Source organism: Pseudopipra pipra, chromosome 3 (assembly GCF_036250125.1).
Source record: "Pseudopipra pipra isolate bDixPip1 chromosome 3, bDixPip1.hap1, whole genome shotgun sequence".
Taxonomy (NCBI): Eukaryota; Metazoa; Chordata; class Aves; order Passeriformes; family Pipridae; genus Pseudopipra; species Pseudopipra pipra.
Genome location: NC_087551.1, coordinates 97096339 through 97121769, shown reverse-complemented (window position 1 = coordinate 97121769; position 25431 = coordinate 97096339).

Here is a 25431-nt window from a genome sequence, read left to right as displayed (position 1 = left end):
TGCATACATTTTTTATGTATAAAAGTTTTTTGGCTGAAAACTGAACAATAATACTAGAAATAGTAATTTATTAATTGCAAACTACTTTTTGGAAGCCAGACTGGACTATGACAGTTGAAAACACTGACTGCGATGTACTTCTACATGCTCTTTTGCCATTTGCTTTAATTCCACTGAAGTCATCATCTTGGCAAAGGAAAAATACATACAAATGAATTTTTTTGCCATTTATCAGTATGGAAATCATGTACATTACCCAGCTTTTGTGGCCACTCAAAGACAGGTGGAACCTACTGTTAGTTTCTAATCAGAGTTAGAGTAATTTTGTGATATCTCTGCAGACAGAAAATAAAAATAGAATATAATTATGTCTGGCAAGTTTTTTTAAAGGTATTAAAGCATCTAAGTTAGGACATAAGTTTCTTGCCTCGGTTCAAGGAAGAGAAAGAGCTGAATTACCCCCAGCAATACAGGGAGTATGTACATTTACTGTAACTTAGCCAACTTAGATCAATCAATGCTTTACAAAACTATTTGGATACCAGATATGTCAGATGAATAATTTGCTTCTGTTAGCACTAATATAGTACAGTTTGACAATCTCTCTTGCCCTGAAATCCTCTTTCAAACTAACTAATTTTTTGTTCCCTTGAGTGCGTGTCCAGCAGTAGATTATGTTCTAGCTTTTATATTAACTGCATGGAAGTCTGCATATGTACCACCTTTGGATTTCAGATCATTATGAATTTATATTTCTGATGCTGTATTCTGAGGTTTCTTTTTATCCTGATGCTGTATTCTGAGGTTTCTTCTTACCCTCTCCAATTCTGTAATGAGTTTCCTATTAAAAAAATAAAATATGTATACTTTTGACACATAATGGTCAGCTGTACATAAAAATCTTGTCTTAGCTTCTATTTTAAATAGTTCCTCTAACATAAAGGTACATTAATAAGATGAAACCAAATGAGAAATAATTTTTTAATTTTTTTTTAATTTTTATTTTTAGTAGCTTTCAACGTAAAAAACCTTGTCTAGAGAGATCTGGTTTAAATTTTAACTTTTACATAAAAATTATTTTGATCACAACACCTTGTCAAGTTAGTCTTTAACTTCCATTATAGCAATATTACAGTGGTTGATTTAATGAACAGTCTCCCACAGAGAGGGATTTGAAAATGAAGAGTGGCATCCATTGCAAGAAATCTACAGATGCAAAAAAATCAGTCTCTGTTGCTATTCCATAACTATGCTCTTTTTTTCTCCAGCAGAAGTATTGCACTGGGGAGAACCACATAATACAATGAAATAATGAGGAGAAATTAAACAATTTTTCATTTTATGATGATTACGTTTTATAAGGGCATGAATTCTTCTTTGCTGAGAATTAAAGGACATTATGAAGCTCTGTAAAATGGAAATCAATTGAAATCAATATATGTTTGTATTGGGTCTGGCTGAGCTGGCATTCATTTCCCCATAGCAGCCCTCACAGTGCTGTGTTTTGCATTGGCAGCTAGAAGGGTGTTGATAACACACCGGTGTTTGGCTGCTGCAGAGCACAGCATCAGCACTGTAACATTCCTTTTGGGAGAGGACACAAGTAGGCCAGCTGACCCACATTAACCAAAGGGATATTCCGTACCATATGATGTCAGCTCAGATATAAAAGCTAAGGAAAGGAGCAAGGATGGGGGCATTTATTGCTTCCAATGGATGCCTGCTGAGGAACTGCTGTGCATGCTGAAGCCCTGCTGCTCGGGAGTGGCCAGACATTGCTGCTAATGGGAAGCAGAGAATAAACCTTGTTCACTTCACTTTTGCATGAGCAAGCTTTTGCCTTAATGAACTGCCTTATCCCAACCCACAAGTTGTTTTCCATCTTACTCTCTCTCCTCTTTACAGGTTGGAAGGGGAGTAGAGTGAGTGGGTGGGCACCTGGTGTCCAGCCAAGGTCAACCCACCACAATGTTGGAGGATTGTTATATTTTCAAGCTGGCTTTTATCTTCAATGTAGTGTACAGAAAGAAAGGAAGAAAGGCATTATCTTGCAAACCCTTAGTTTCTAATTATTGTGCAGTCTGGAGGGCAGGTTTGCTAGCGGGTCATAAGCAGCAAAGAAATTAAAATGGTCATCTTAGCTTTTATTCAACTCATATGGACTTTCCAGAACTATTTAATTCAAGTCACTGTGTCCTAAAAGGTTTTAAGGGGCTGATATTAATAAGGGTAAAGAGTGAAAAGTAAGAAAGATGAGAAATACATTCTTCTTTATAATACCAATTTGTTACAAAAAGAAAGGAAATGGCTACAGTAAATTTCAGCATTTAAGAGAATTACTCTAGTCTTTGTTTACTGTCAATATAGAGAAATAGGCACACAGAAGTAGTTTTCTTCCCTACTGGGATAGATATCTTATGTAGTTCAAAGAATTAAATACATTTTAGATAGTTAAATGGGATCAATTATACTCATTGAAAAAAAAATATTTTAATTAAATTTCATTTTTTGTAAGGACCACATAGGCTAATTAAAAGTCTTCTCTCACCTGATAACTAAAAGAAAGATAACTATTCAAGAGTATCTTCTCTTTGCATATATTTTTTTTATTTAGCACCAGCTTCTATCAATCATAGACTTTGTTTTATAATTCTAGATTTATTGCAATAACGTGACATCTTTTAAATAATGTGAGAGCAATATATACACATATAAATTAATTCTGAGTTACCTATTACAGTATTTCAGATAAGCTGTCTTATATGATCTGTGAGTAGTACTTACTGCATTTTAGTGCTGTGAACTCCCCATCTCCAAGTGCTGATAATGTTAGCTGTTTTGTACTAGCCAAGAAACAAAGTCTTAGAAGCTGAGTTGGTGCCTAGTGAAGTTCTTTGATGGCTCCCAGGATCAAATCTCAAATTTCAGCCATGCTGGAACATCCAAACAAGCAGCAGTTACAAACTTGGGAGTCACTTGTTAGGATTCTTATCCATTCTTGAGCAGTTATTGTCCAAGGACAGGATAGAATGTTATGTGCCTATCCTCTGTCTCATGCAGTGACTCCACTTGTTCTCTGGAAACTCCAGACATGCTACTACCCAATATAAAAATCAATTTTCAGATCTGATTTGAGCACCAGGGACTGAGTAAAATCCATGATGCTGTAAACCCTTTTCAAAAAAACCATATTATATTAATGAAAAGACCAATGAGAACTCACTAATAAGTCTATTGTTTTTTAGTTCACCATGAAGAAATTGTGTCAGATCACTGATTTTATTTAATTTTTGATCCCTTCATTAGTACTTTTCTACTAAGATGAAGAATCCTTTCTTAAAGTATTGTTCAGAAAACACTGGTGTCCAGTTTATGTATAACTTTGTTAATAAGAAATTGAACAAAAAAATTGGAAAACCAATATTGCACCTTTGAAGAAAAAAAAAATCTGAAATGTGTGACAGTTTAACCTCCTAAACTGAATTTGTTTAATTGCAATCTATTTAAATAAGACTTTTCTATCTGTTCTGGAAAAACTAACACAAGTTTGCAAAGGACCAATATAGGATAAAAAATATAGAAAATGAGACAGAAGATTAGACATAGAGGGAAACTGATGATGTGGCCTCAAAACATATGAAGCCAAAGGCAGCATAGAAAACCAATCTGTATCTGCCAGGAGAAAGAAAACAGATAAACACTATGAAAACAGAGAAGATTGAAGGTCAGATATTTTTATTGATTAGTAGTCAGAAATACCCATTTACGTCAATGCAGATTTCTACCTACAACAGAACAGCCTCTGCTGGAATAGCTAAAGCACAACTCTCCCCGTGATGCTACTCCACCAAGTGATTTGCTCCTTGAAGTTACAGATTGTTGACGTATGAGATCACCAATCATTCCTATACTGTGGCACATGGAACTGATGGAAGATACAACCAAGGTCATCCTTACAACTTCAAGACCAGTATTTATCAGCTCTCCAACCTCCAAATGTGCAGCAAGGTCCTGAAAATTTTTAAAGTGGAATACAAAATCCTTCCTGCAACCTTTTAAATGAGAAGACTTAGTACCTTCCTTGTTTTGGAAATGGAACTTGACATTTTGACAGCTATTTGCCTGGATGTCAGAGATATCTGCCCTGGTGTAAATATAAATAATATGTACTCCATTTGTAAGCCTCTGAACAGTCTGATTACATAAGCATAGCAGTTATAGGTTGAATGTCAGCTCAAAGTCTAATGCTCTGATGATTTTTACACTAAATATAATTACACAATTATAAGAAAATGCTTGAACAAGGAAATTACATTGTATGGTAAAAAAGGGTGATTTACAAGAGAAGGGACATGGTAAGGAGGTGGACAGATGGAAGTGGTGAGAGCAGAGTCACAGAAAAGTCTGATGTGACATTAAGGAGTAGATTTTTGTATGTTCTATTAAGTATTTTTTTAAAGCATTTATTCAAATGCCTTGAATACTCCTGCAAAGCTTCATTAAGAAGTCAAAACATGTTTGTAATATAATCTTTATGCTGACAGTGTTTATGAAGAGATTCTCTTAAGTGACATACTTTCTCATTTCTGCTACATCTTTTGTTTTAGTTTTCTATTGCTGTGGTAAATGACTTCTGCAGCAAAGTTATAAGTAGTATTTCAAAATAATTTTCCATTATATCAATAAGAGCCCACTTCAGCTTTTTTCCATCTAATTTGGGCATCTTGCTAAATACTGAATAAAAATAAAATAGAAATATACAAATAATAATGTAAGTAAGTATGTTTAAATTTAATAATGTGGAAGGCTTTATTTTTATCTATGGTGAAGAATATTCAGGTAACTTGGACAGGAATTCAGTTCCTTGATTAGTGGAGACCAATTATTTCTACTACATATTCCTTTTAAGAAATGAGCAGAGAACACAACTGATGGAGCAAAGAATTAACTCTTGGAAGGGGAGGAAAAGTGGAAGAAAGAGTCCATGAGAAGTACAGATTTCAGTGCACTACTGCTTCAGGTGGGAGAGTTACAATCCATCAAGGTGATGGATTTGAGATGAATCAAGTAATTGAGTAAAGCAAAAAAAAAACAAATGAAAGTAGAATATTACGTAAAAAAAATCCATTTTGTTCAGGATGGAAAAAAAAAAGGAAGGAAAAAAGATAGTGAAGGCAGAGTAAAAACTCAGGCCCTTATCTCCTGCTAAGTAGAAAAACCCATTTATATTAATGAGGACTTCTGCTTAAAAATTGATGGCATTATCTTGCCCACAGTAAGAATTGTTAAAGTACCATCAATAGCAAGGAACAAAAAGAGATTAGGTCATCACTAAGGAGGTTACTCGAGATCTGTTCTCTCAATTTTTTTTCATTGATGAGTTGCAGAATCCCCTCAACCATAAAGAATTGGAGTTATCATAAACCTCTGCAGATGGCTTTCACATTCAAAATTTGTGCTCTTGACAACCTGCGTCACTTATGGATTTTACAGACATATAATCTATGAGTTCTTTCCTTTACATCCATCACTTTTGCAAAATCTCAGAATCATTCAAACTGGATGGGGCCCCAGGAAACCATCAGGTTAAACAAGCTGTTGACTCTTAGTTATTTTTATATTTAAACATAGGCTACCATTTCAAAATACATTGAAAGTCACCCCAAAATATCCAACTCAGTTAAGCCAGATTCCCTGAGCACCATTGATAGCACATACAAAAACACTAAAAAAAAAATCCACCCTAATATGCATGGTACATGACTTGAGACTCAGGTCTCAATATAAAACTGATTTTAGTACTTTGCTGACTATACTAGAAAATTTGGGTTGATTCTGGAGAGTCTGAATATTTAAATTTTTATCTAGTGATGTAAATAGCCAGGCACCCTCATATCTGAACTAGGTTTACAGGAAGCAAAAGCCTAATATGGTTTTTTTCTGATTATTTTTTGTTTCCTGTCCTTAGGGGTAAGGATATATTCCTCCTTCTTGCATATTTCCTACTGCCACAGCAGGCATTGTAGGAAGTTATGCCCATCTGGAGGAAGTTAAAGGTCTTGCTAGAAAGTCAAAAATTGAAGTTGCTGTTTCTAGGAATTTGGAGGGAGCAATGGATCAGACTATGAAAATAAGGAAAGAACTTCTGTACTTCAGAAACAAAGCCTGTTAGAGACTGTCAAACAGCTATTTGGATAAATTGGAAGAAAGTTTAAAAATCCAAATGCCATGGCAAATGGTATTTACGATGCAAATGCAAATTCCAAATGCTCCAAATACCATTGCAGAGTGCAGAACTGTCCTATGGCATGTATAGAAAAGGAAATAAATTCCTTTATAAGAAGAAAATTAAATTTATTATAATATTCCAGTAATAATTTCTCACTTTGCACTGTATTTCTAGAAAGTTTGTTTTTTAAATGAAAATTGACATTTTCTAACTACTCCAGTAAGTCAGAAAAAGAAAAAAAGAGATGAAAATCACAGCTGGTCTCTTATATCTTCTTCTATCAGTACTTCAGTGAATATACAGTAATATACAGTAACTCACCACATCTAGCATACTTTCTTCTCAAAGGTACAGAGATAATTTTCTTATTTTTAACAATAAGATGAGAACCTCATGGACCACCACAAGGACAGAGAGATTGCTCACAAATTACCATCACAGGTAAACCAGACACAACTCTGGGAAGACTAGTTTATTGTCAATTAAAAATAGAGAAGGATAGTGAGGAGCAAAGGCAAAATGAAAAGCACCTTCCCTCCACCCCCTCTTCTTCTCAGGCTCATCTTTGCTCCTTCTTCCCCTAAGTGCACAGGGGGATGGGGAATGGTGTCAGTTTATAAAACTTCATCTCTGCCATGGGCAATCAGGAAATGCAGCTTCCTTCAGAGCACTTTCACCTGCTGCCACGTGAGATCCTCCATGGTCTGCAGGTGGATCTCTTCTCCACTGTGGATCACTTCTCCACCGTGAATCTCCATAGGCTGAAGCAGCACAGCCATGGTCTGCACCAAGGACTGCAGTGGAAACTCAGCTCCAGTGCCTGAAGCACCTCCTTCCCCTCCTTCTTCACTGACCTTGGTGTCTGCAGCATTGTTTCTTTCACCTTTTTCTGACTTTTTTCTCAAAGCTGCTATGTGAACCTTTTAAAATATATTTTCTCAGAGGTGACACCAGTGCTGTTGATGGGCTCAAGCTTTTGTCAATGGTGGGTCTGTTTGGAAGCCCACTGAAGTGACTGTGCCAGGCATGGCCCCACATCTCTTCTCACAGGGGCCACCTCTGCAGCCCCCTGCTGCCAACACTTTGTCATGAAAACCCTACACAGGGAGCAATATTAGGGGCAAGTGCAAATGGCCAAGAACCTTCAAAATGGGCATTAATAGAAATACTTTTGAAAGTGATACCTCAAGATGTCCCTGGAATACAACAAAGAAACCAAGCAAAGTGACACATTTAGTCACCGACTCATATTTACTGATAGATTTGCCTGTTAAGAATATTGTTTAATGCTACCTTATTTTAATAAGCCTAAAATAAATGAAAAATATGTCTGTTTAGATTTTCACTTCCTATACTGCACATTTTTACTTCCTGTGATCATGGCACTGAAGTTACCATTTTAATAATTGTAAAATTACAGATTTTTCAGTCTTGTACTTTAATTTCCTCATTAGACAGCCAGGTGTCTCGTAATTTATTTAGAACCAATTGTGCTAGAAACTTTCCTTAGAGATTTTGCAACTGTATGGAAAAAATTTGATTTCAGATGCAAGTCTGAGCTTATTAGAGTTACACTCTACTAGAAATTTGCAAGACTGATTACAAGATCCTTGAGTGGCCTTCATCAATTTAACAACCATTGACAGTCCAGCAGAGGGAATCCAAAAATTTATTAAAACAGCAGGTACACTTCCTTGTGCCAGATAAAATAGACTGGTTGACATGAAGTCAAAAAGTGACTTTACTTATTAAAATTTCTTATAAGAAAAACACATACATTCCCTCTTTCCTAAAATCCTCTGTTATTTCATCAATTTAGGTGTAGCTTGAAGCATTGGCTATGAATAACAAAACTGTTCTGAAATTTGTTTTTATCGTGGAAGAAAAACACATATCCTGTGAATGCAAACATATATCTGAATGTTTTTCTTTTCCTTCACCAAAGTAATTTCATAAAAAGTGCGTAAGAATTTATGACTTTAATTATTCAGTGTTATTGTGAAGACAGTTTCCAAAGAGGAAAAAAAATGTGAATGGATGACACACATGTACTGAATATCCTTAGAAAAACAAACTATCAGAAGATTAAATTTTTATTTAAATTTTTTTTATCAAAGCATTTTAAAGTTTTCATAAAGTTCTTGATGATAAAGTTTACTGTTAGAGCTGAGAGTTTCCTTCAAAACTAACTAATCAACAGTATTGTTGATTAGTTCAACTGTATAATAGTTCAATTGTACAATTTCAAAATACAATTGGACAATATTCTCTTTAAATATTCTTAGAGAGTATTCTAAAAATCTTACTTTGAATAAGTAAAACGTGGAATAGGCTTTAATATATGGGCAGATAGTATAAGCAAAAATGAAGAAGTCAGTTGACTGGTCCAGGTTAAGACAAGGGATTATTCTCCGCTATCAACACCTACTAAGCTGCATTTTTGGATTCCATGTACAGTTTTGGTCAACTAATGATAACGTGGATCAATTATAGCAAAAGACCATTAAGATGATTAGGAACCTGGAACATAATGTGTATGGAAAGCAACTGAGAGATCTGGGTTTATTTAACCTAGAGAAGATTAGGGTAAAAGGGGATTTAATTACTGCCTTTCATGGCCCTAAAGGGATTGTAATAGAAAAGACCAAGGTATATTCCTAGGGGGCAATAGTCATAAGGAATTCAGTCCTCAATATCAAGGAGTAAAATTCACCCCCTCTATGTTTCATTTACACTAAAATGTTGATAATTGCAATAGTTTTTTATTACTGATAGCCTCCTGTTCTTAATGAGACATCTACCATTAGTTAGGAAGAGACAGATTCTTATTTGTTGGCATTGCATGAACATGAGTATATTGATACCATTCTAGCTTTTGGAGGTCATAGCTTGATATCAAAGAGCATTCATATTTCCCTGTGAAAAGAAAAATGGGAAAGTAAAGCGTTATGTTTTAACTGATTTCCTAGTCTGGAGAAAGAAAAAGGAAAAATGAAAATATTATTTTTCCTATTTTTTTTCTTTTAAGCAGAAGAGATTATATTGACACTGAAAAAAACGAAATTCACATTTCAAACTTACTTCTCAGAAACAGAATCTGAAAGACTTGCAAATTCATGCTGAAACTTGCTTTAACTTGGATTTGCACAGATTTAGGGCAATGAAATGCAGATGAGGACAGGCAGCAACCAAAACCAGATACACTCTCATTTTCATGTAGTCATAATAAAATCACAGAGAAGACAATACAGAAAGACAAAAAGAGCAGTAATAGCAGTTGAATGCATTTTTTTTTGTTGCCAGACTAGTGTGATTAATGGAACAGCTGAAAAAATAACTGGTATAAGTGGGCAAACAGATCCTGGATTAGCACCAGACAGGTTAAGACTTCAATTTTTCTGTTATTTTTCCCATGGTGTACTCAGTGACTTACAGAAGTGTACCCAATAGACCAGAGAGAGGTAATAGTCTAAATGGGGAGTTGTGTATACAACTTGAAGAAATCAAAGTCAGCAGTCTGGGGACCCCCACAGCAAATCCTATCTCATCAATATGTGTAAGTCCTGCGGGTGTATAAAAAGCCTCCTTTGAAACAGATTTGGAATGCTGGAGGTTTTTACATCTGTAGGGGACACGTTCTAGGGATGCTGGAAGGGGCATCCTGGGAGATGAAGTCCCTAATGTACGCCTGCACACATGGGCACTGGGACACTACATGGTGATTGGTTAAGAGAATCATGTGTTGTTTTAAAGTGCATAAAAAAGTTGCTGTTTGCTTCCAATAAACAGGTTTGGTTGTTTGGACCCTCAACCAACCGGGTCATGCGTGTTTATTATTTATTATATTAATAAATGCCACATATGTCCATTCACTGTGCAGAAGTGACTTGCTGATTATAAGGACATGCAGATCTTGTAGGTATTTTATTATCAGAGAGCCAGTTCATGAATAATCTTTCATATGTTTCTGCACAGATTGGCTGGCAGTGTTGTTATTTTGAGAATTTTTGAATTAAGCTATTCATTTAAGTACACGATGTACTACCTAACCTTCCCTTAGGGTGAAACTTGCCCTTGCAGAGGGCTTGCACAGGCTATGCATCACTGAAGTCATGGTAATGCTCTGTTTTTTTAGTTGGAGTGAGAGCCAAGTGATGTATAGACCTTTGTAATGTTTTAATATAGAATAAGAATTACACTTATATCCAAATGATTCTCTGAAAAATGTTCAGCGTTTTGTAAACATCAGCAAGATTCTTTAAATTTAAGGACCCAAAAGAAGAAATGTTTTAACCAAAGTAATTAATATTTCTACAGATATTGTATGCTTTTTTTCTTTATTTTCTCTTTAACACCTCCCAGTTAAATAATAAAGATCCTCCCTCTGTTACCCCAACAACTTTTTTCACCCATTTTCCCCATTTTTGCCCTATATTGCAAGGCCCCTCTCCTTCATGTCTCCACCAGTTTTTTTGTCTTCCAGGGATTAACTATTTGTCTTTGCTTTCCTGGTCCTTCATAATTTATTCCTGGATTAATTAACCTTCCAGTCATTACCATAAGTGACCATTTCAAACCCTTGGTCAACATTTGATGTTAGACTCTCCCAAGCTCTTGCTATACTTTCAAACAAGCTTCTCTGATGTCTGTAAATCATTCTAGATATCTGCAAAATTACTTTATTATTCTTTTTTAAGTCCTCCTCTGATCTGCTTTTGATAACTATATTGCTGAGATTATGGCCTCTCATGTCTTACATATATATATATGTATACACACACATATATATATAATATATATAAAATGTTTATGGACAGTGCAAATAGGTTCAAGATCCGTCCTCACTTAAAGCTAACTGTATATGAGGCAGCCTTGAGGATATTTATCTAGTAAGTACAGGATGTTCCTTAACGTAACAAGTTTTGCTGAGAGGCAGGGTATGTTGCTTACATAGATCATGATATGTAGTTGGTTGTACATGTTCCTGAGTGGACCTAAGAAATGGATAGGGCTTTTTCCCTCCCTTTCTTGTCACCTTCTGTAAACTGTTACCTTGTTTTCCAGTTTCTCTATACTCTGTTTTGTCCTTCTGTTGTAACTATCTTTGCCCTGGGATTGTGAGTGGCTGGAGCAGCAGCCATGGGAGTTTATTTGCTTATGTTTTTTGCCTGATTTTTTTTTTTTTAAATATAAACAAACATAAAATGATTCAACTCCATTTTTCTGGTTCATAGGGGTTCTAGCTGTAGAAATTCAGAATAAATCACATCATACTGATTATTATTAATGAACTAAAAAGATTTGCTATCCAAACAGCATTTTAATGGATATTTAAGTAAGCATTTGTGCTTCTGAGCTGCATCTCTGATTCCAGTCAGCGCTGAGTCTCCTCAACCAGAAATAAAACCCTTGCAGAAAAGCATCGCTAAATTACATGGCCATGGTTGAAGCAAGATGGCCTGAGTGCTTCAGTCAAGTCTCAACTGCCCATTTGGGTCACCTTTCCGGGCAATACACAAAACCAGAATGTGCTCCTCCTGTAATGTGGGCAGGGTGACAGCCTGTGGCCAGCGTGCCCAGGCATATTAGCACAGGCCCAACAGCTGGTAAACTTCATGCAGCATTGAGAGCAGGTTGTAGTACCAGTATGAGGCAACATTAGAAGGTATTTGACAGAGACAGTTTATGGTCTATATCTTCCAGACGGAATGCCAGCTTGATTATTTACAGCTGGAACATTTTTTGGTACTTCAGATCCAAAACTATAAAATGTGCGGACAGCTCCTAAGGAGCTCTTTGTACTGACAGGGTGCAGCTGCTAAATATGCATATAGCACAAAACCCCAAGCAGATTTTAACACCAGCTATAGACTAAACCAAAGACAAAAACACAGCTACTGAGTTCTTTTGATTAGGTTTCCTGTGGTACTTGAAGATATTGCTTGTACATACTTTTGGCTACCACACAACTGTAACTGTGAGATAGTAGTACAACACTGAGAAAATGCTAGCTTGCTGCATTAATATTCTGGCTAAGTCAAGTAGTTCAAATGTTAATAAAAAATGTCTGGACACAGAGCTTTGCAAAAAGAACCTGTATCAGGATTCAAAACAGATCTTATTACCAGCACTCTTAAAAAAATTATATTTGTTAGACTAACTGCTGACCTTCTTATTGGTCACTTGCAATTTTAAAGTTATTATCACAGAATCACAGAATATTCTGAGTTGGAAGAGACCCACAAGTATCATCGAGTCCAGCTCTTCACTGAAGGGCCCATATAGGGATCAAACCCACAACCCTGGTGTTATTAGCACCATGCTCTAACCAACCTAATATCAGGATAAATAGATCAGTGAGGAATATGTACCAAATGTTTGAGAAAAAAGAAGCATATGATGATATGGGATGTGATTGTTATGTAGAAGTTTACCCCAGGAGTACTGCAGACACAGAGTACTCTGAGTAATGTCCTCTGCTGTCACCTGTGTAGGTGTAAATTTATATTAATGTTTATATCTACACAAAAGCAGCAGAATATTCCCTGAGAGCAAGAGAGGAATCTCTGGGAATTTTTGTCTTCTTTAATATGGTATATTTTCTGAGAAGAAAGTTAATTTAAAAAGTAGTACTGTCATGAGTGTTTGCAAAACTAGCAGTGTTGACCTCAGAATAATTTCTCAAATGTCATGAGCTGAATAAAACCACTGAATCTATTCTGAATATTTTGGGAAAGAAGTCTAAGCTAGGTATCCAGAACTATTGTTCACAAAATGTCCTACAGATGGAAAAACAGAAAAACAGAGAATATTTTCTATGTTCGGTTATCACTAACACTTAACTGAATAAACACTTTGTCATTTGTGTTAAGGAAAAGAAAAAGGAGAATAACTGGAGAGAATACATTCTAAATGATCTGATCACTGTATTTTCATCCAAATCCTGATTCTGTATGTTTGTGTTCATTTAACCAGAAACAGAGCTATAATGGTCCACCAAAATTCACTGGGAGCTGTGTTGTTGCAGTCTGAAATTTGAATACCAACAGAAAAGGAACTGCTAGGATTAAACAGGAAACCTTGGGCTCAGGACCTGAGGAAAAACCCACCATCTGAAAGACCAGACAAGATCCATTGTCCTGGTCTCCCCCAGGAGGATGTAGAGAGACTTTGCATGATGCTGTCAGATATCCCATTGTTTTCTCCCTCCCCGTGTAAATCCTTCTTTTGGGTAAAGCCGATCACCCTTCCCCAATGTAATCCTGCTTACTGGAAATATCAAACCTTTTTCCCCAAAATGTAAATACTGTATCTGAGAAATGTAAAATCGTTTTTCCCCTTATGTCACCCCTGTTACTGGAAATGCTAATAGATTGTGGAAACCCCTGTTTGGAATAACCCTGCTTCCCCATTAGCATGTAAGCCCCTGAGACCCTTAAATAGCACTCATGTGTTCAATAAATCATTCCAGTTTTTGCTTCTATATCTGGGATGGAGCTTTATTGGACCATTACTCTGTGTCCCTAAAAATGCTATTAGAATCTGTATCCTACCGCTTGATTACACTTTGAGGGGGCAAGATGTATCCTAAACATCCACTGGTCAGATTATGTGACTAATACGTCTGTTCTAGAACAAGCAGCAGTCACAAGCATTGAGGCCATGTTGCTGAGAACACAGCTGCGATGGGCAGGGCACGTCTCAAGGATGAAGGACCACTGCCTCCCTAAGATTGTGCTCTATGGTGAACTTGCCACTGGCTGCCGCAAGAGAGGAGCCCTGAAGAAAAGATACAAGGACTTCCTGAAACAACATCTCAACCTTGGCCATATTGATCACCAGAACTGGTCTACTCTGGCCTCAAATTGGGAGGCCTGGAGACACACCATCTATAACGCTGCTGTTTCCTTTGAGAACGCACGCAGGATCACTCTCGAGGAGAAAAGACAATGCAGAAAGAATCGTGCCTTGCAGAATATACCACCTAAGGAGTCTTTCTGCTGTGCCTTTTGCAACCGGATACATCTATCTCATACTGGCCTCTTTAGCCACCAGCGTGCTTGTAACAAATGTGGATAGAGCCTTCCTAAATCTTCGTTCGCGAAGCCTAGCCATGATGACACTGTGTGCCTAAAAGTGCTATTAGAATCTGTATCCTACTGCTCAATTACACTTTGAGGGGGCAAGATGTTCTATACTACGTACAGAGAGTGCGGGAGCTATATTATTGAAGGCAAATCAATGAGTTAAGTTCTTCTAGACACTCAATATATGTGTATTCTTACTATTTAAAACAAATAAATATATATACAATAATCATTTTGAATGAATAAGCTTACTGGGAAAAAAAGTCCTGCAGGTAATTCCAGATCATATCACAGAAGCACAGAATGGTTTGGGTTGAAAGGGACCCTAAAGATCATCTAGTTCCAACCACTCTGCCATGGGCAGGGGAACCTTCCACTGGGCCAGGTTGCTCAAAGCCACATCCAACCAGGCCTTGAACACTTCCAGGAATGGGGCAGCCACAACTTCTCTGGGCAACCTGTTCCAGTGCCTCATCACTCTCACAGTGAAGAGTCTCTTCCTAATATCTAATCTCTCAGTTTAAAGCTGTTCCACCTTGTCCTATCACTACATGCCTTTGTAACAAGTCCTTCTCCAGCAATCTTGTAAGCCTCTTTTAGCACTGGAAGGTGCTATAAGATATCCATGGTGCACAATCCAGCTGTCTCAGCCTTTCTTCACAGGAGAGGTGCTCCAGTCCTGCCCTGTTCATCCGTGTGGCTCTCCTGTGGACTCACTCCAGCAGATCCACATCCCTCATGTGTTGGGGGCCCAAGAGCTGCATGCAGTACTCCAGGTGGCGTCTCATGAGAGCAGAGTTGCAGAATCAGCTCCCCAGACCTGCTGGCCATGCTACTTTTGATGCAGCCTTTTTGGTTGCAAGTGCACATTGCCAGGTCATGTTGATCTTCTCATCCAGGAACACCCCCAAGTTGTTGGAAGTTATCATCAACATATTCCAGGACACTCCAGATTGCTCATGCCCTGCTGTGTTGTCCCTCCAACAGATGTCGGGGTGGCTGAAGTCCCCCACCAGGACCAGGACTTGTGAATGTGAGTCTTCTCCTATCTGTCTGTAGAGGGCCTCATCCACTCAGTCTTCCTGATCAGGTGGCCTGTAGCAGATCCTCACTGTAATGTCACCTGTCCGTGCCCTCCCTTTAATCCTGACCCATAATCTCTTAGTTGGCTCCTCATCCGATCCCAGAGGTCCACGAACTCCCTCTGGTCATTGGCATAGAGGGCAACACTGCCTCCTCATTTCTTCTGTCTCTCCTTCCTAAAAAGTCTATATCAATAAAAAAGGTTTGCTCTTCTAAAACTTCTAAATAAAACAATTTTTAAGGCTAATTTATACAAATATAATCAATTAAATCCAAATCAACTGTAAAATTATAAGGACTTTGTATCACAGTAATTCCAAGGGAATTGATTTTATTTGAATAAACAACCTTGAATCTGACACAGGTTTCTGAGCTTTGAAATAACAAAGGGGAGAAGAGGAAGGTAACGCTGGGATGATTATCAGGATGAAGTGAGTCTCTGAAATAAATTATTGTCTTGTTGGATGAAAAAGGGATAAACAAAAGCTTGCTTTATACTGCATTTATTTTACACTAAGCAATAGCAAAGACACCGTCTAGATGACAAGGTGATAGAGTGTGATTTTCTTTCTGTCAGAAACAGCAGCCAATTTCAGTCTCTTTCAGGCAGATTATAGACTCACAGAATTATGTAAACTGAAAAGGACCTCTGGATGTTATCCAATCCAACCTCCTTCTTGAAGCAGGCTCAATGGGTCGGGTTGCTCAGGGTATTGTCTGGCTTAGTTTTGAGCAGCTCCAGTGATGGAAATTCTGCAATGTCTCTGGCCATCTTGCTTCAATATTTTGCTGTTCACATTGTGAGGTCTTTCCTTATATCTAAGAGGAATTTTCCTTGCTCCAAGTTGTGGATTTTGCCTTTCCTCCTGTTATCATGTGCCTTCACAAAGAGTACAGTTCCTTTTCCTGTGCCCTTGCATTAGGTAGCTGAAGACAGCAATTAACAAAACAAACTCTCTTGCCTCATGATTTGTGTGTGTGCCAGCCACTCAGAACAGGAGTACCTTGATCCTTGCCTCGAGATTGCAGCATGTGGCAATGAAGCACGTGCTTTAACTTGTTTGTATGTCTGGGTAAACCTGAATAGAATTTAGTCCCTGTTCTAGCAAGGACTGCATGGGTAGTCAGTATGCAAAGGGATCCTATTATACATTTGCAGAGAATTCACGCTAAGTGCAAAAACAGAAGTTTAGATCTGTAGGTCAGCCTGTACATGCAATCATGGACAGTTGCCTAGGATTTCTGGGAGCCATGCAGCACATTCAAAACTATTACTACTGTAAATGGGCTGTTTGGCATTGAGAAATCGTGGACAGACAGACCAGATTAAGCAGGATCAATGACAGAGCTACATCCACTTAGTTCCACTTCACTACATCTTCATCTGCCACCTATCATTGCTGTGGGTGCTTCAAGCTGAAAGGAGTAATGCAAAACAATATCACATGATTTAGAGTTGCTTTTATTTCTATGCAGAAGCTTCATCTGAATTACATTCTTCTGGGTGACTGTACTTTTTGACAAAGTTTGTATATATTTGCTTTATATTCTGACATATGTATTTTTGGGGCATTGCTTTAGTATCATAAGAACTTGTTTACTTTATGCATAACACATTTAGTCAGAGAATGGCTGCCACGGACCATCACATGTAATATTGGAAAAATACATTTTATAGGCAATATATGGGCACATAGTTTCCAAGTTTATTTTTCACCTGTAATTCAAGCGTCTGTTTTATACCTACACATCATGATTTTATTTACATTATAAATTTTCAAATCACAGTTAAGCCCATAGATAAACCTCAGCATTGATCATTCAAGCATACAGTTCACATATCAAAGGAAGAGAACATTCAGAGTAGGGAGGACCATTCCATATAAACATTATTGATAGAAATCACATTATGGAATAATGTAAGTATATTCTATCCTAAAGAACAGAAAGAGACAATGAATACGTATTTTCGATAATGTGAGAAAAGTTGCGATAATGGGTAACTTACATAAAGCCTTCAAATGACATATATTCAAAACAACACATATGACTCACTTTTCTGTCATATATACATATATACATATATACATATATTTACACAGTTTTGCTGTATTGTCTGTATCCTATTCTCATATTTATTGTCATTTGGTTCTTATGATAAACTTACTTAGTATTCGAAATGAGGAACTTAAGGTTAGTTCTTTGTCTGTGCTCTTCTACATGCTCTAAAGGTGGTCATGTCACCAGTAGGAATCTTGCTTTTACATAGGGCATGAATGACATCTATCCAAGAGGAACTTTTAAGGTGCATTTCTTCCAGCTTTCCTGGTCATGTCTACATGGGCAACAGTAGTAGTGGCAGGACCAGCCAGCATATTTGTACTCATGTGGTTACCCCAAGGTACCTGGAGCAATGCTTTTAGGCTTTTTTATGATTTGTATTTTGTATTTGTATTTTAAGTTTTCTGTTCCTTATTCTCTCCTCTATTGAAGCCCAGAAGATTTTATTAGGGTTGTGGGCTAAGGGAAAATCTCTGCTTACTTCTACATTCTAGCTTGTAACTTTGTTAGTGGCAGTGTCATTTTCCCCTTTGTTTTTATGGCAGCTGCCCTTTCTGTAGTTTCTATTTCTCCTGTCACTCAGATGGTTTGTCAGAGAAAAATGCAAAGTCTATTTTCAAGTACTCTTGAAGATGAGAATGGGGAGAGAAAGACTTGTGCATTCCCTCCAAATAACTTTCTGCAAACACAGCTCATTAAATGGAGGGCAAAGGCAGATGGGAACTATTGCGTGCTGACAGCTCCTTGAGTGCTCTGCTGAGGCTTTCCAGATATATATCTCACTTTGTGCCACCAAATGGAAGTTCTAATCCACACTGCCAATGCTACACAAACCTAGAAGGTATAAATTAACAAAGATGGGTAGTCCTTTGGGAAAGTGCCAGTATTACTCAGGATATTTTTCATATTTTTTCTTTTCCATTTTTTTTTTTTTTCACTATTCCTCTCCTAAAAAACCCTAGCATGTTTTTCTGGCCACCACTGAGCACTGAACTAGCATTTCAATAGATTTACCAATTTTAATTACAAGGTTTCATTCCTGAGTTTGCAGGACCATCACTGTGTGGATGCAGTTCGCTCTTTTTTTTCCACATTCACACTGTTTTGCATTTTAATCTACACTAAATTATTCTATTAGTTACTCAATATTCAAAAGGTCATTTTCTCAGTTATTCCCAGTCATCCCTCAACTTAATTTTCCTTAAGAGCTTGATATTCTTAGGAAACAGAGTAGACTCCTTCACCATATTATCTGTGAATCCACTCAATGATGCATGCTACGTTTTTCTTTATCAGTTATAAAGGGACAGCTTAAAATTACATTTTAATAAAATTCTATATCTTCATAAAATTTCTTTTACTTTTTGAAATTTCAAGAAATTAGAATTGATTTGTGAAATGGTCTATTTCAGGCCTAAAAAATGCCCAGCTTTTATTAATATTCAGTTTAATATTTCAGTTTAATATTTGTGACCACATGAAACTATCATCTAAAAGCAGGGTAGAAAGGTTGTCAGTACTTGGTGTTTAACACTGTGTTTAAAGTCTGTTCCAGATAGATTCTTTCAAAATAAAAGAGCCAGTTTTATAATTTTATTTATTTTAGGAGGGTCTCTTCTACGTTTACCCTGAGAAGTGTCTTTTTTTTTAATTTTCTTTTATTTTTTTAAAACTCTGGGTAGGATTGTGTTATGATTTCCCATGTGTATCGGGGAAATATGTGTTTTCTCCTGCCAAGTCTTCTGATAAAGCAGTGAACTTGGCCTTGGAGGGAGAACTTCTGTGTAAACTGTTTTAATTGGTCTGTTGTGATTGATCAATTGCTCGTCAGGGGCAGTTGGAGGACAAAGTGATGAGAAAGGTGATGAAGGAATCCCCCAGCCTCAATTGGAAAGACCCCCCCCCAGTTCACTGCGCCTGCGTGGGAGAATTTCCAAAGTGCTCACGCACGCACAGGAGGGGTGCACTTACATAACCAAGGCGGTGGGATTGAGAACCCCTGACGGGGTGGTGCTGGCCACACCTCCCCGGGGCAGGTGCTCTCAAAAAACTTTATAAAAAGCAGAGACGCTTCTTGGGGTGTCGTTGGCTCTTCACGATGGACCAAGTTGCTCTTAGCGGGGACGCCTGCTGAAGTGGGAGCCTGCCACCCCTCCAGGACACGCAGCTGCTACAAAGAAGCTTTATTACTGGGTAGAGTGGGTAAGACCTTCTTACAGGTGACACCTGAGTGAGTAAGGTGTCGAGCTATCTTTCTTGGGTCTTTTGGTGCACTTTTTCCTCCGCCCTGAACCTTTTCCCTCAGGCGCCTGTTTTTTTCCCTTTTCCTTGTTTGCCACCTTTTCCTAATAAATACCTATTTTTTTGCCAACTAGCAACAGTGTTTGGTTTATTCACGTTCCAGAATCTCTCAAACCTGCTTTTCCCCTGACTTAGTATTTGCCCTTTCCTGTTTCACCATGTTAAGCCATGTTAAGTCAAACTGAGTAGGATTTTGGAACACTTTTTCAGTGGCTGGGGTCCACGTGGATTATTTCAGGGTATCCAGTGAGAAGCTCTATGCCCTTCCAGTTAATAAAATGAGATGCTTAGAGGGTGCCTAAGGGGCTGAGGAGGAAGGAGGGTTTTCTGCTAGCAAGTATAAAGACAAAAGCTTTCTGTCATAGCTTTCTATCACAGAAGAATAGGGAAGCTCTTGGACAACTTATATACTTTCGAAGTAAAAACAAAACCCAAAAGTTTCCTTGTTCAGAAATTAAAACTCTCTTTCCAAACAGTCTTATGATTAAAGGTACTCCATTCTCTCAAGACCAAACTCACACTGTGTATCTGCCTGTCAGCTTGCTTTCTGGTTGATCCCACAAATACTCAGATAGTCAACTGTAATCAAAACATTGCCAAAGCCATCACATTTGCAAAAAGTCTCAGAGGAAATCTTTCAGACTACATGGCTGAGTTCCCGTTCAGACTTTGCCAGAGTAGTTTGCACCATGGAAGGGGGATCCTATTGTTTCAGCTAGGATTAAAGAAAAATTGATTTAATTACTTCTTAATTTATTATAAAAGCAGAGGAAAAACACTTTTGTTTGTGAGATTTGGATATATCCATTAACACACTTTCTGTAAGAATTGTACCTTTCAGCCTAACAGTTACATCCTGTGTGTGCAAACACAGTGTTTAGCCAGTCAAAATTCAGGCTTTTCAATTGCTCATATAACACTATCAAAATGGCATTTCAAAATATCTACATACATTTGCTAATGAGATAATTGCAACTTATTCAAAAGATTAGCCTAAATGACTGTTTTAATTACATATTAGATTAATTCCCTTTCTCTTGCCAAGTTAATTCCTGATAAGGAGAAAGTAGTAGATTGCCAGAACCTGGTGAACTGAAGAACCTGGGCTGCTGAAGAAACTGAAAGCCCTTAAGAGATTTCAAGCTCTGTTGCTGGCAGAGAGGAACTGAACATTTCATCTGCTGTCACCAGATTCTCAGTGTTGGGCATGGCCTTCTTAACACCAGTATGTACTTTTGTCTTTGTTTTCTCTAGAGCAAATTTACCTTTTTCAGCATTGATCTGTTGGAAAAACTACCTTTGTTATTATTTGTATGATGCTTTTAATCAGCTAAATTCAAGAATTTTAAAAGGGCAAACTGGGCACCTCTGAGATGTCACAGAAATACAGTGTGTACTTGTGAACACTGAATTGCTCAGAGATTACACAGAAAAATCCATTGGCCCCACTTCTGTGTCCAAAACGTCTGCCCAGTAACAGGTACAGGAGAAATTATTCCTACAAAAAAACTCCATTAGCCATTTTATTATCCTAAAAAGCATGTGGAATGGCAGATGTCAGCAGTGAATTACACGTGTTGAAGATTTCCTCTATCCCAAAATGAAGAGGAGAAAGAGGACTTGCAGATTGTCTACCTTTGATAGAAGGAAAACTGATAGTTACATATAGAAAATAATATTTATTATTTTTAGTATTACGTATAAGCATTTTCACTTTCAGTTGAAGCATGTTAAGCTGCCTTACTTAAAATAAGAATGTTGGAATGAAATAGCAAATCAGTGTTTTAATTATTGTAGAAAGAACTGAACAGTTAAGAGAGCTCCAATTATTTCTCCACACAAGGAAACTATGGTAGAATAAGTGACAAATGTTTCTGCATTCCCATCTAAAAAGATTTCATTGTAGAGTAGGTTGAACTGAACCTAAGTCTCTCAGTTCACTTTTAAATATTTTAAGAGAATGTGTGAAAGGTCAAATCTAGAGGATTTATCACAATATCTAACAGAGGCAGACTGTTAGCCCTCTGAAAGCAAATACAATATCTTGATGAGTGTATGCAGTATGTAGATATTTTCAGAGAAATGCAAGTTCAAAGTCTTACTGAATTTGATGGCTTCCATTTATTAGTCCTATCTCTCTGTTTTGTATTCTAGAACATTCATTTGTTGCTGGTAAAGAGCCCTGCTTGTATTCCACTGATTTCACTATCAAGGATGCATGATGTGCAACTCACAATAGAGTATAGATTCATTGTTTTCCTTTTATAGCATTCAAAGACATCTCCCAAACTTCACAGGGTAAATGTAATTAGAATTCTAACTTGAACAAGTGTGCTGGTTTTGGTTGAGATAGAGTTAATTTTCTTCATAGTAGCTGGTATGGGCCTGTGCTTTGGATTTGTGCTGAACACAGTGTTGATCATTCATGGATGTTCTCATTATTGTGGAGCAGTGCTCACACAGCATCAAGGCCTTTTCTGCTCCTTATGGAACCCCATCCCTCCAGCAAGGAGCTGCAAATGAGCTGTGAAGGAACATAGCTGGGATAGCTGACCCCAACTGACTGAAGGGATATCCCACACCATATGACATCATGTTCAACAATAAAAGCCAGGAGGAGAAGAAAGGTAGAGTGGATGGCCAGTGATGTAGTTTGTCTTCATAAGTCATTGTTACACATGATGGAGCCCAGCTTTCCTGGAGATGGCTGAACACCTGCCTGCCCTTGGGAAGAAGTGAATGAATTTCTTGTTTTGCTTTGCTTGCATGCATGGCTCTTGCTTCAGCTATTGAACTGTCTTTAATTCAATCCATGAGCTTTCTCATTTTTCTGATTCTCTTCCCCATTCTCACTCAGGATAGAGTGAGTGAGCAACTGTGTGGGGCTGAGCTGACGGCTGAGGTTAGACCATGACAGCGAGAAAAAACGCATCATTAAAATGTGTTATTCTTTTAGTATGAAATTAACTATATCTGAAATTCTATTATAATTACTTTCAAAGCATATTACTGTAAACATGGTATATATAATAACAAGTTAAATTACTGTTAGCGTTTTCCTAATTCTGATTTTCATCTTCTGCATAACATAACACGGAGAAATTAAATATGAAGAAATGTAAACCCTTTATTATTTATTTACCATGTGATTATTTCCACTAATATTATGAGCATCCCAGTAGTGGTATTATTGAATTCTTTTTCTTCAGAAAAGGAATAAACACTATTACTCCGTAGGTTGACTCTCCCCTTCTTGTACTTTCCCAATTGGGAATCGGCACCCTAAACTGAAAGTATCTGCATGCCTCCACATTGTATAAAAGGATGTTATTTTACAAAGAATGTAAATGTAGAAATTCCCACAGAGATGTTTTTATCTTCCAGCAAAGAAACATTGTGCATAGCTGTGTGAAAGTCAGGTGAGCTATGATTGCTACCAGCCACATTTAAATTAAAAGAAACTTTGAAAACTTTAACAATTCAACTCATGGTGTCAAAAGAGCACTCAAGTATTTACTGTCCAGTTTGCAGACTCAAGTTATGAAATTTTCCAGGAATTTTCACTAATTTCCTGAAAGAAAGATTAATTATTTTGAAATATACAAAGTTCTTGAGTGTTTAAGTTTAAAAAATTATTACATCTGTTTGCTTGTTGTTGCTGTTGTTTTGTAAATGAGAAGGATCAAGGTGGTAGATGTTATCTTCTATACTGTCAAGCTCTTCTAACCTTTTCCTCTCAAAAGAATGCATCTTTTCCAAGATTCTTGGGAGGTGCTTAATGGATAAAACCAATGGATTAAACAAGGACAAAAACAAGAATCAGATTATTCAAAATTATTTAAAGCTTTTTTTGTTTATAAAGGAATCATACTTGGCATTTAATTTTTAAAGAGTTAAAATTCTTCTGAAATGATCTGGTCATAATTAGGTTACAGTAGATACCTAAAATAAGAGTCAGTTATCAAAATATTTTAAAACTAGTATCTAGATTACATTTCTCAATAAGTAAAATAAAGTTGACCACCAGATGAAGCTGTTCAGATTTTAAGATCTTTAGGTTGCTTGGGATTTTTTTATACATGTATTTACTTCTTTTATCATAATTGGTTCTTAAGCCACTGGGTACTACAATATATAAATAGTGACAACTAGGATTCATACAAGATTTTCTGTTTTGTTTTATTGTGTTATTATTATTTTTCAATATCTTCAAAAAGGATAAAATATTTGTCTTCATAATACAGTAATTGAGAGCTTCCTCACATTTTTAGAATTAGCTGACATGTAAACATGGGAATTGTATGACAGAATATTTCTGGGTGAAAATTATCAGTGCAGAAAGAGGCTGGCAATAGAAATATGATATTTACAAATAACCTGTCATGCAGTACACATAGGAAATGGCAGGAAAGTATAAATTAAAGGAGGGTAGAGGCAATATGTGAAGCTATCAGGTAATCATATAAATCTCAGTAGATGTTTATGCACAAACATTTTTTTAAAAATGATGAAAATATGCCATTTGCAGTTTCATGAAAGATGCATTTTAGAAATGGCAATATTTCAACGCTGCAGAATAACATCTGTGTAATCTTATAGTGTATACTTACTACATTAGAAGGACACTAAATGCTAGGATATAAACAACAAAATAAACAACTACAGTATAAGCTTAGCATCCCATTGAAGTCAGCAGTAAACGTATGACTTTAATACTTCCCCAGGTTGATTATACTTCCCCAGGTTGAAGACATATGCTCAAAAAATAGCATTTCTGTGACACTTTTTTATGAGAAGGATAATGTTAAGCGTTCAACTAGATGGTGGCCTGCATTCTCAAAATATTTTATGATTATGTTGTAAGATATATATAACTAAAAAACAAATGTTATGAAGATATTTTTGTGTGCAAAACTTAACAAACACTTGTAATAAGCAAATACAGGAAAACATGCTTCTTTTTCCTTCAAGCTTGCTAGGAAATCTAGAATCATAATTCATATATATCTGTTTTCTCTTCAGATTTATACTGATCATAATGAACTAAACTTCTGATGGTTTTAAAATCCTAGTGGTTTGTCTGAGATTGGCAAAAGTTTTTTCCCATAGCTGTAGAATGGGCAGAAAAGAACATAGATATTAAATAAGTAGAGAGAGAAATTTGAAGAGAATCTGCAGCGCTCTGGAAGCAAATTTGAGACACTGGCCACCTTGAATGTTTTGAGAGGCAGGTAAGAGTGACCTTGGAGGAAGGGACTGTTTACGTACATTTTATTAATTTTGAGTTAACTTAAGATTCTTCTATATAAATGCATACTGAAGCATTTGAATTTCTGAATTTTAAGAGTAGGGTACACTCTCCCTGCAAGCAAAAACATGGAGTTCAGTGGATGTCTCCCGCATGGGCTAATTCATGCAGTCAATTGTTTTTGCTGTTAGAAATAAAAGATAAAAATATACATTCAAAACATCCTGTAAAAGGACAAATCTAGCTACTCATTTCAAAAAGCATCATGCCTCCTGTGTATCTCACAATCCCACTCTCTTTAAAGCTCATTTTAAATATTATAAGATAAACATGACAATGATGTAACTTTATCTCGTTAGATCTTGGACTGAAACATAATAAACAAAAAAACTTTTCACTTTTTTTTTTTTTTTTTAGAAAAT